A 10,137-nucleotide genomic window follows, 5' to 3' on the forward strand; every position below is an offset into this window, starting at 1 on the left:
GTTTGGGGGAACTTGGTTACATGGCGAAGCAAGAAACAGTCAGTGGTAGCTCGTAGCAGTGCTGAGGCAGAATTTCGTGCTATGGCACAAGGTATCTGCGAGGGAATCTGGTTGAACAGGCTGTTAGAAGAATTACGGGTTCCATTGAAGCATCCCATGATGTTATACTGCGACAATCAAGCTGCCATCAGTATCGCTAAGAATCCAGTTCATCATGATCGAACTAAACACGTGGAGATAGATCGACACTTTATCAAGGAAAAGATTGAAGAAGGAGTTTTCAAAGTCAGCTACACTCCGACAAACTGTCAAACGACTGACATTCTCACAAAAGCTCTTGCTCGAGTTAACTTCGAAGATCTGACAGGAAAACTTGGAATGATCAACATCTACAACGCGGCTTGAGGGGGAGTGTTGGAAATCAAGCCCACGTCGCCTTCCATCCTGTGCGTTCCTCCCCATATTTAGCATCCTCTGTTTACTTCCCTAAATTAGTGAAATATACTGCCTTTATTATAATTGATTTAGGAGTAATTCTAGCAAGGTAGTTTATTCACTTTCCATGTAAGAGTTTATTCTCTTTCCATGTAATAGTTTATTCACTTTCCATGTAAGAGTTTATTCTCTTTCCATGTAAGGGAAATTCCGTCCGGTGATAGTATACCAGTCCGGAATTGTCTCATATCTGTAGGCTATTTATTTATGCTTTCTTTCATTGTAATAAGAGTATCATAGAATGAATTGAGTCTATGTTCCTCCATAGTTAGTCTTCAAATTCTTCATTAACCATGCCTCTCTCCGTTGCATTAAAACAAATAAATCAATGGTTAGAAATGATATCGAATAATTTATGAAGGGGAAGAAAGTTCACATGCAAGGAGCGATTTAGCTCAAATGAAAGGTTTGGCCTTATATATGGGTAAGCCAAAGGAACATCTGAAGTGATTCCATGAGAAACAAACATAAAGCTCATGATTTAGCAAGCTTGATCCGGTCAAGGGGTGTGCTTCAAAGAGTCCATTACGGGGTTTCCGCTATGTCTAAGGCTTGCTTTAGTAATTTGGCCTCTTTCAATAAATTTATGGGGCTACCAATAGATGGTTTGAAATTTTGGTGCTTTTGAGTAGATTGGAGCTTAGAAAGAATGGAAAGACTGTTGGGCTAGGGGTTTCAAAAGAATATTTCTGTTGGGTCTAAGTTCGAGAGACAACTTCGTAAGTTGGAATGTTCTGTTAATTATAAGTCTTAGTTAATGAGAGGAGAGAGGAAAAAGTAATTAGGAATTAGCTAGTGTGTTAATGAAACTCCACATTCTTTCATAGAATGTTAGAGAGATTAATGAAGCAAATAAGCGTAAAAGTTATCAAGGCTCTAATTCAATTGCATTCAACAAACCTTGTTTGTCTTCAAGAAACAAAAGTTCAACAAATGTCAGTTCAATTGGTGAGGAGTTTAGGTGTGGTAGGTGCCTGGAATCCCCATAATAAAAGCATGAGGTCAAGTAGGGGGAATATTTGTTTTCTAGGATAACCAGGTGCTATAGCTTATTGAAATGGAAGTAGGAACTCTTTCAGTTTCCTATTGATTTCAAAAACTATGAGGATAACTTTATTGGGATGTTCATGAGGGTTTATGGTCCAATCTAAACGAGGAGAGGGAAAAATTATAAGCAAAATTGAGTGATATTAGAGGTCTTGGGAATGATCCATGGTGTGTGGGAGGAGATTTCAACATTATGAGATTCTCAGGGGAAAGAAGGAATTGCCAAAGAATATTTCAAAGGTTATAGAGGACCTGGAACTAAAAGATTTTCCTTTAATTAGTGCTTCATTTACTTAGTGTAGCGAGGTAAATAATAGGCTAACTTCTAGGTTGGACCAATATCTTGTTTCGAAAGATTATGAAAGCTTATTTCAGACTTTTAGCAACTTGTTCCAAAGCATTTCACCAAAACCAGTGTTAGACCATGCGCCTATCCTACTAGATGGTGGAGAAAGAACATTGGCTAAAAGAGAGATAAGAACATTAATTTTTTTTTCTTTCACAAAATAACCATTGCGAAAAAAAGAAGGAATTTTTTTGGCTAAGATATGAATGAATGACAAAACACTAACCTAGGAAGTTGACATTAAGGAAAGAGTGACAAATGCTTTTTGCATAAATCTACTTTAAGAAGAGTTAAACACCACATTCATAGTCTAGTTCCAAAGAAAGAGGGTGTAGACGCCTTGAAGGACTTTAGACTAATTAGCTTAGTAAGAGGTTTATACACACTTCTAGCAAAGGTCCGTCCTAAATAATGGACTTAAAAAAATGGTGGGTAATATAATCTCAAATTTCCAACATGCCTTCGTGCTAAGGAGACTAATTTTGGACGCCATTTTGAATGAGGCCATTAATTCTAGACTTAATTAAAGACTATTCAAGAGAGATCATTCAAAGCTTGATATTGAAAAGGCACATGTTCATGTAAATTAGAGTTTTATTTTTGCACTATTGGAAAAAATGAGATTTGTTTCCAAGTGGATTAGATGGTACACACCTCTACATTGTGTTTCTCTATCTTAGTCAATGGGTTCCTATCAAGTTTCTTTCAAAGCTCTAGAGGTTTGCAACAAGGAGATCCGTTGTCCTTGTTGGAAAGCTTGAAGTTTGAATTATTCAAATATTTGTTGATTTGAATTAGTCACCTAAGTTTGTTAAAATTAAATGTTAATTTATTTATTTTTAAATCTTATCAAATTAGCGGTGTTGGATATCCACCAGGTTTTTAGGATAAGATTTTTGGTTTCCTCAATTTTAATGACTCTTGAATCTTAGAGTCAATTTATAAATCTAGTTGTATTTCATATTAAAAAAATAATAAGATTTCAATGCTTTCTATTTTTTCTTCTACTCCAGCTTCAATCTTCTTATTTGTTGATCATGACAATGAAGGTTTTTTTCCACATTCTCATCAAGGCAAAAGAGGAAGGGGTTTATTGACGGCTTCTCAATTAGGGGAAGAGATGGTGTGGGGGTGGAGGTCTTTCATTTGTTATTCATGGATGATACCTTCATTCTTTACGATACTAGTAAGGAGGACCTAGAGTATTTGAGTTGGGTTTTTATGTGGTTTAAGGTAATATTAGGGCTTAAGATCAATCTGAAGAAAAACGAGTTGATTCCTATTGGGGTGGTCCCAAACATGGAGGATCTTATTGGGATTTTAAGTTGTAAAGTGAGCTTTCTCCCAACCACCTCTTTAGGCCTTCCTTTGAGAGCCCTTTTCAGGTCCTCTATGGTTTAGGATAGGATGAAAGAAAGATTTTAGAAAAAGCTTGCTTTGTGGAAGAGACAGGACGTAAACTTTGATAAAAAAACTTTGCCAACTTGTCGGTTTATTTCATGTCTCTTTTTATCACCTCAGAGAGGATAACTATTAGACTAGAAAATATTCAAAGAGATTTTCTCTAAAGGAGAACTTAGGAACATAGGCCACATTTGGTGAATTGGTTTACTGTTTGCATGAAAAAGGAAAAAACGGACTTAGGCATAAAAAATTTATCCATCCTTAATAAGGCTTTTATGGGAAAATAGTGTTAGAGATTTGTAATTAAAAGGAATCCTCTTTCGAAATGAGTAACTATAGGTAAGTACGACAAGGAGAATGGTGTACTAGAGAGGCGAGGTAGGGTTATGGAATGAGGGTGTGGTAGGTAATCAAGGGTGGTTAGTAGGCTTTCAAGGATAGAACAGGTTTTAAGGTGGGTTTCTCGAAAACAGTATGAAGTTTTAGTGGGACAAGTGGCTTGGGGACATGCCTTTGAGGGAGTTTTTCCTATAACTTTATTCTATAGCCTTTTCAAAAAATGCTTGGGTGGTTGATGTATGGGATAACGATAGTTGGAGCCTTTGGAGCCTTAGGTTTAGGTTTATAAGACAGTTGCATGACTATGAATTAGAGAAGGTAAAAGCCTTTTGTGAGAGGTTGAATAAGCATTCCATTAGTATAAACACTAAAGATAATTTGGTGTTATTGGTTACAAAGAATGGTAGCTTCTCAATTAAGTATTTCTATTCTTTTTTTTTGTCAAATAGAAAGACATAGTTGTTTTTTTATGGCATTGCATGTAATACTTGGGTGTTATCGAGAATTAACTTCTTTGCTTTGGAAGCAACTTAGAGCATGATTATAACTCTAGATCAGCTCAAAAAGGAGGAGTTACAAGACTCCTCACAAATACTACATTTGCAAAGAAGTTGAAGAAATAATTTACCATATTCTCCCTTATCGTTCAAAAATATTTTTTTTTTTGTTGTAGTTGATTTATACTCTTTTTGGTGTGCAATGGGTGATGCATTCTTCAGTTAAGGATGTTCTTTTGAGTTGGCATGAGTTTTTTTTTGTAGAAAAGAAGAGAAAAAAAGGCTAGGAAGGTTGTTCCACTATGTTTGTTTTAGACCATTTGGAGAAAGAGAAATAGGAAAGTGTTTTTAATTGTGAAATCATGGACCAAACATTTAAACAATCTTTTAAGATTAAGTTAGAGTGCCTATTGGGATTGTCCCGATCTTTGATAGACTTTGTGAATTGGTTAGGCTCAATGTAGGTTGTGGTGGTTGGTTTTTATGCTTTTGTGCCATTTGTTTAGGTCTTCTTGTTGTTTTGTATACATCGTGAATATTCTCTTGTTTTTTCTTTATAATATCATCTTTACTTAGCTATATATATATATAAAAGACTATTGATTTAACAATAATATGGACTTAATTACCATATGGAACCACTCCACAACGATGATCCAATTATGGATTCCTAGAGAAAAAAACTACAACATTCACGAGGGGTTCCTTCAAATTCTGTCCAATCTAAACCTTCATTTCAACGGGTTTTGATCCATGTTCAGGACTGATAAACCAAGGCTTCTCCAAATTTGTTCCTATATGATGGATTAAAGGTCAAGACTGCAACTCTTAATTCCCATTAATCTCTTCATCACCAGTAGATCAACACCTTTAAGGAATCTTCATCCTATACTAAAGCCTATGCCCCATTACCAAGAAATGTTTATATTGCAGTTCTAGAACCTCAATTATTAAATAAGATATCAGACAATTATAAGATTTGACATAGAAGCAGTTTATACCAGCAACATGCATTATTTTCTTCCTTTAAGGAGAAACATTGTTCAAAAGGAAGGCACCAAGATAGACAATAATGAAAAGACATAAACGGTACATGGATTAGGGTCCACTTTTATCATTTAGCAGAATATACCAAAATGGATCAAGCATAACTGCAAAAGAGGAAGCACCCAGGTTTTCGGGTGTTTGTTGTGGATAAACTTTAACAGCATAAGAACAGAAACAACCATAGAAACTATAAATACTCACATTGTTGGAGAAATCCTTGTATTGATTTTTGTTTTTCTTTTTGATGGGTAATTCTTTGTCGCCATTGAGACTTGAATCTGGAACCTCCCACAAACCCTTCCCATCCCTTTATACCACTTGAGTCAGGCCTTAAGGACCAATCCTTGTATTGATTTTGAATTTCCTTCATCAATATTTGATTGGCAATGGTCGATAGGAAGATATTTTCGTGGACTAGAGGATGAGATGAGAAGGGGAAAGAAGTGGTTTGCGGTTGAGTCGAAGACGTTTGAGGTTTCAGTAGAGGAAGCCAGAGGGAAGATACGAGGTACCATTGTGGAAAGGAGTAGAGGTTTATCCTCCTGGATCAGATTTGGGGTGATAAGTTTGAGAAAGTTTTTGGAAGGTCTTGAAGAATGTTGTAGGGAGGAAAGGAAAGGAAGTTTAGCTAAAGTGTGGGAGGAAGATGGTAGAAAGTTTAAAGTGGAAATACGCGAAAATGGGGCGGAGAGATACATTCTCTGTTCTATTATTGATGTGGAGTCTAAGAGGTTTTGTTTAGTGGTCCCTGAAGGTAAGGGTTTGCTAGGAGGTTGGGTCTTGTTTGCTGAGAAACTTAGGGATTTAGGGGTAGTAATGCAATAGAAAGTAAAGTTGGAAGAAGCTTTACAAGGTGCGTCAAAGTTGAAATGGTGATAATAGAAAAAAAAAAAAAAAAACTGCCATGGAAAGAAAGTGGAGGATGAGAAGAAGTCTTTTGTGGATGTGACCAAGGAGCCGGTTGGAAGGCAAAGAGATGCTTTATGGCTTCAAGTTGGAGGGAGATGATTGAGGAATTGGGAGAAGGGACTGGGCAGGTGCCTTGTTGGAAGATGGGATATCGGGTCAGTGAGGGAGTTGGAGTTGCAGTCGGTTAGAAAATGGGGGGAACACAGTTGGAACATAAGACTCTTCATTTGAAAAGGGCTTCTCCAACCTCTCCACATCCTCCACTTTCAACCTTTCAAAAATTAAGCCATTTATACTAGGCTTCTAGTCACCAGGATCTATCAACTGTTCTTGAAAATTTCTGTCAACCTCTTCTTTGATTTCACTTTCCTCAGTTAAACACCTTTCATTTACCTTTATTCTATTCGGTTGATTCCTTTTTATGTGAGCATTTGCCATTTTATGAAAAAACTTGGTGTTTATGTTTCCCTCTTTCAACCAGATTTCCCTAGACTTTTGTTTCCATGACACTTCTTCCAATAAGGCATCCTTCCTAGCCTCTTCTTCTTCCCTTGACAGAGAACGACCCATCTCTTCCTTATCCCAGTAATCTATTAAAATCCACGTTTTCTGCTTCTCGCAGTCAATCTGACCAAAAACCTCTTTATTCCAGCTTCTTAACAACGATTTTAAAGCCTTTAATTTTTCAGTCAAGATGAAACTAGCAAATCCGCTCACTTGAATCCCTTCCCACCACTGTCTTAGCATATCTTTAAAGCCCTTACTTTTCAGCCACATATTCTCAAATCTAAAAGGCGTGGGTCCTCTCCTCATTCCTCCCCCATCTAGAAGAATCGGGGCATGATCAGAAACCGGCCTAGCCAAAACCGTTTGGACTGTCCCCTGGAAATGAGCTTCCCACTCCTCAGAAATAAGGAATCGATCAATTCTTGACTTTGTTCAATTATTGAGACCTCCATACCACATGAACACTCTCCCCCTCTCCCCTTGAAGAGGCAAGTCCCTTAAATCTAACTCCTCGACCACCTCTAAAAATCTCCTCATTGCCTAGGACAATTAACCTCTTTTGCTCCTCTCAGAGGGGAATCTAATCATGTTGAAATCTCCTGCTACGCACCATGGTTCATTCCATAACCCTCTAATTGCCCCCAGCTCATTCCAAAATTCTTCTCTCTCGACTTTCACTGTGGGCCCATAAACTCCTCAGAAACACCAACAAAAACCATCCTCACAATTCTTAAATCGGTAAGAAATAGTAATTTTTCCCACATCCATCTCCTCTAATTGCAATAGCCTGTTATCCCAAAACACCAAAACTCCCCCACCTGCCTCCCTGGAATTTGAAACCCCCCATTCCAAGTATCTTCCAACCCTAAGGCTTTTGACCAAACCATTCAACATCTCTTGGATTTTTGTTTCCTGGAGACACACTAAGTCGACCTTTTGTGATTTAATCACATCCTTTATTAATTTTCTCTTTTCCCTATCGTTTGTCCCCCTTACATTCCACGACAGAATTCTTAGCTTCATCTAACAGCCTCTTGATGGTCCTAATCCCCTTCTATTCCACCATAATTCACTAACCACTCAAGTTTCTTTAACTCCCAATCAAATTTCGAAAGTCTCTGACCTTTCCTCTTTTTACCGGTGACCATCTCAGAACAATCATTTTTTTCCTTTATTCTGTTGAGGAGTTTCAAGATCTCTATTTCAAAGCCCTCTATAGGCATTCCCAAGCACTGGAAAAATCTTGCTAGACAACTATATCTCCAAGACTCGTCATCATCATCATCTTTCTCAGCCTTGTCGTCTCTCCCCTCTTCTAACAAAAAAGAAATACCTGCTCCCATCAGATCGTCCATTTCTTCCGCCAGACACACTCTCAATGGAGTAAAGTTTAACTTCTCTTCACTTTCCTTTACCACGACGTCAATACCACACTTCTCCTCCAACGCATTCACAGCCCCCTCCCCCCAAGAAAATAGATGAAGAAGAGACCCGTCCTCCCCAAAAGCAAACCGCTGAAGGCTTAAGAGTGGAATACCTGACATTTTCCTCCATCAGCCACTCGTCTGCAAAGGAAGCCCTTCCATTCTCACTTCTCTCCGCTGCAACAAAACTCTCACCAGGCAGGAGTTGTTTTTCGAACCAGTTCACTGAGGGTGACCGACCGAAAGAAACCCTAGCTTCTTTTAAATGTCTTTCCTTTGTGGGCCTAAAAGAAGGGCAAGCTCACAAAGCTTCAATGGGTTGTCCCTCTAAAAAACCCAAGTTGGGCCTGCATTCCACTCCATCCAACCCAAAACAAAGAGAGCTTGAATGACCATCACTGTAGGCTCGCCCCGACCCTCTGCTGGACTGCCTCTTTTCCCAGTAGTCCTGCGACCCACTTAGCTTCTCCCTCTCTTTTAAGCCCAATCCAGATGGACTTGAGAGACTTCAAGAGTGAGCTTACACTGATCAAGCCTATTAACCTCTTCACTTAAGCCCACCTCTCATCTCCCTTTACCACCATTTTTCTTCCCCAAAGCTGAAAAAGCTTCATCTGTACCAGATGTCCCGTCTCCATCAAGCTTTTCTTCCCCCCCCCCCAGTTTTTCTGATTGAATCTTCCCTCACAACCTTTACAACACGCCATATTTTATTTCCTTTGCTACTGCTACTCTCCGCACATGAGCCCACTTTCCTTTCTTCCATTGTCTTCTTTTTTTCTCTCCCCTTCTTCTTCTCCATCGGCACCACCTTAGATAACCATGGCAACCTCTTCCACCACAGCTGTAATGCATAACAATAATCATTAACCACTAAATGCATAGTTCTCGGAAATAAATTCCATTTGTTCTTCACCAAAATTCCGGCCCATTGGAGCTAAGAACATTTCTTTGTTTCTCCATCCACCTCAACAAAGTCTCCACAATAGTCTCTTATTCTCTTATTTTTTTTTTCACTTTAGCAATGAAGCAGGTGTCCCACCACTCTTACCCAGACATCTTTTGTTTGGCTTCCTGCCTTTAAGCATCCTACATCCATGCTCCATCTCTCTAAATGCAACACTTTGTCTTTAAATCATCGCGTCCCCCTCTTTAGTGTTCTCTCTTCCTCTTCTTCATCTTTGAACTCCAACATCATGAGAGATCCTCCTATACTCAACACTTTCAATCCTTTGTTTTTGAAGCGTTGACAGATTGTTGTGGAGAAAAAGCACTAGGGCCGGATGACTTCTCAATGGATTTTTGGCAGTTTGCGTGGGATTTTGTGAAGAAGGAAGTTATGAATTTGTTCAGACAGTTTCATGAGACGAGGAGATTTGTCAAAAGTCTGAATGCAACTTTCTGAGTTTTGATTCCTAAGAAAGGGGGGGCTAAGGACTTGAAGGACTTTAGGCCAATAAGTTTGGTGGGAGGGCTTTACAAATGGTTAGCTAAGGTGTTGGCTAACAGGTTAAAAAGAATGTTTGCCAAAGTGATATCTTTGTCTCAAAATGCTTTTGTGGAGGGGCGACAGATTATGGACACAGTTTTGATCGTAAATGAGGCAATAGATTCCATTCTAAAAAGTAATAGAGGGGCAATTTTGTGCACATTAGATATCGAGAAAGCATATGACCATGTGGATTGGTCATTTCTGTTAGCGGTATTGGGGAAAATGGGATTTGGAGGAAGGTGGTGTAGTTGGATAAAGTGGTGTTTATCCACTGTTAGTTTTTCAGTCTTGGTGAATGGTAGTCCAACGGGTTTTTTCCAAGGCTCAAGGGGCTTAAGACAATGAGACCCTCTCTCGCCATATTTATTCGTAATAGTGATGGAGACTTTTAGTGTTTTGATGAAAAGAGCAGTTGTTGGAGGTTTTTTGACGCCTTGTGCGGTTCGGGGAAAAAGGGGTCCAGATTATACATTTATTGTTTGCTGATGACACGTTGGTGTTTTGTGAAGCTAAAGGGATCAGTTGACACACTTGTGAAGCTATTAATGTGGTTGAGGCTTTGTCAGGGTTCTAGGATTGCCTTTGGGTGTCCCTTTCAAATCTATTGGTGTATGGGATGGAATAGAGGAA

The sequence above is a fragment of the Vitis riparia genome, chromosome 5 (assembly GCF_004353265.1).
Source record: "Vitis riparia cultivar Riparia Gloire de Montpellier isolate 1030 chromosome 5, EGFV_Vit.rip_1.0, whole genome shotgun sequence".
In the NCBI taxonomy this organism is placed as follows: domain Eukaryota; kingdom Viridiplantae; phylum Streptophyta; class Magnoliopsida; order Vitales; family Vitaceae; genus Vitis; species Vitis riparia.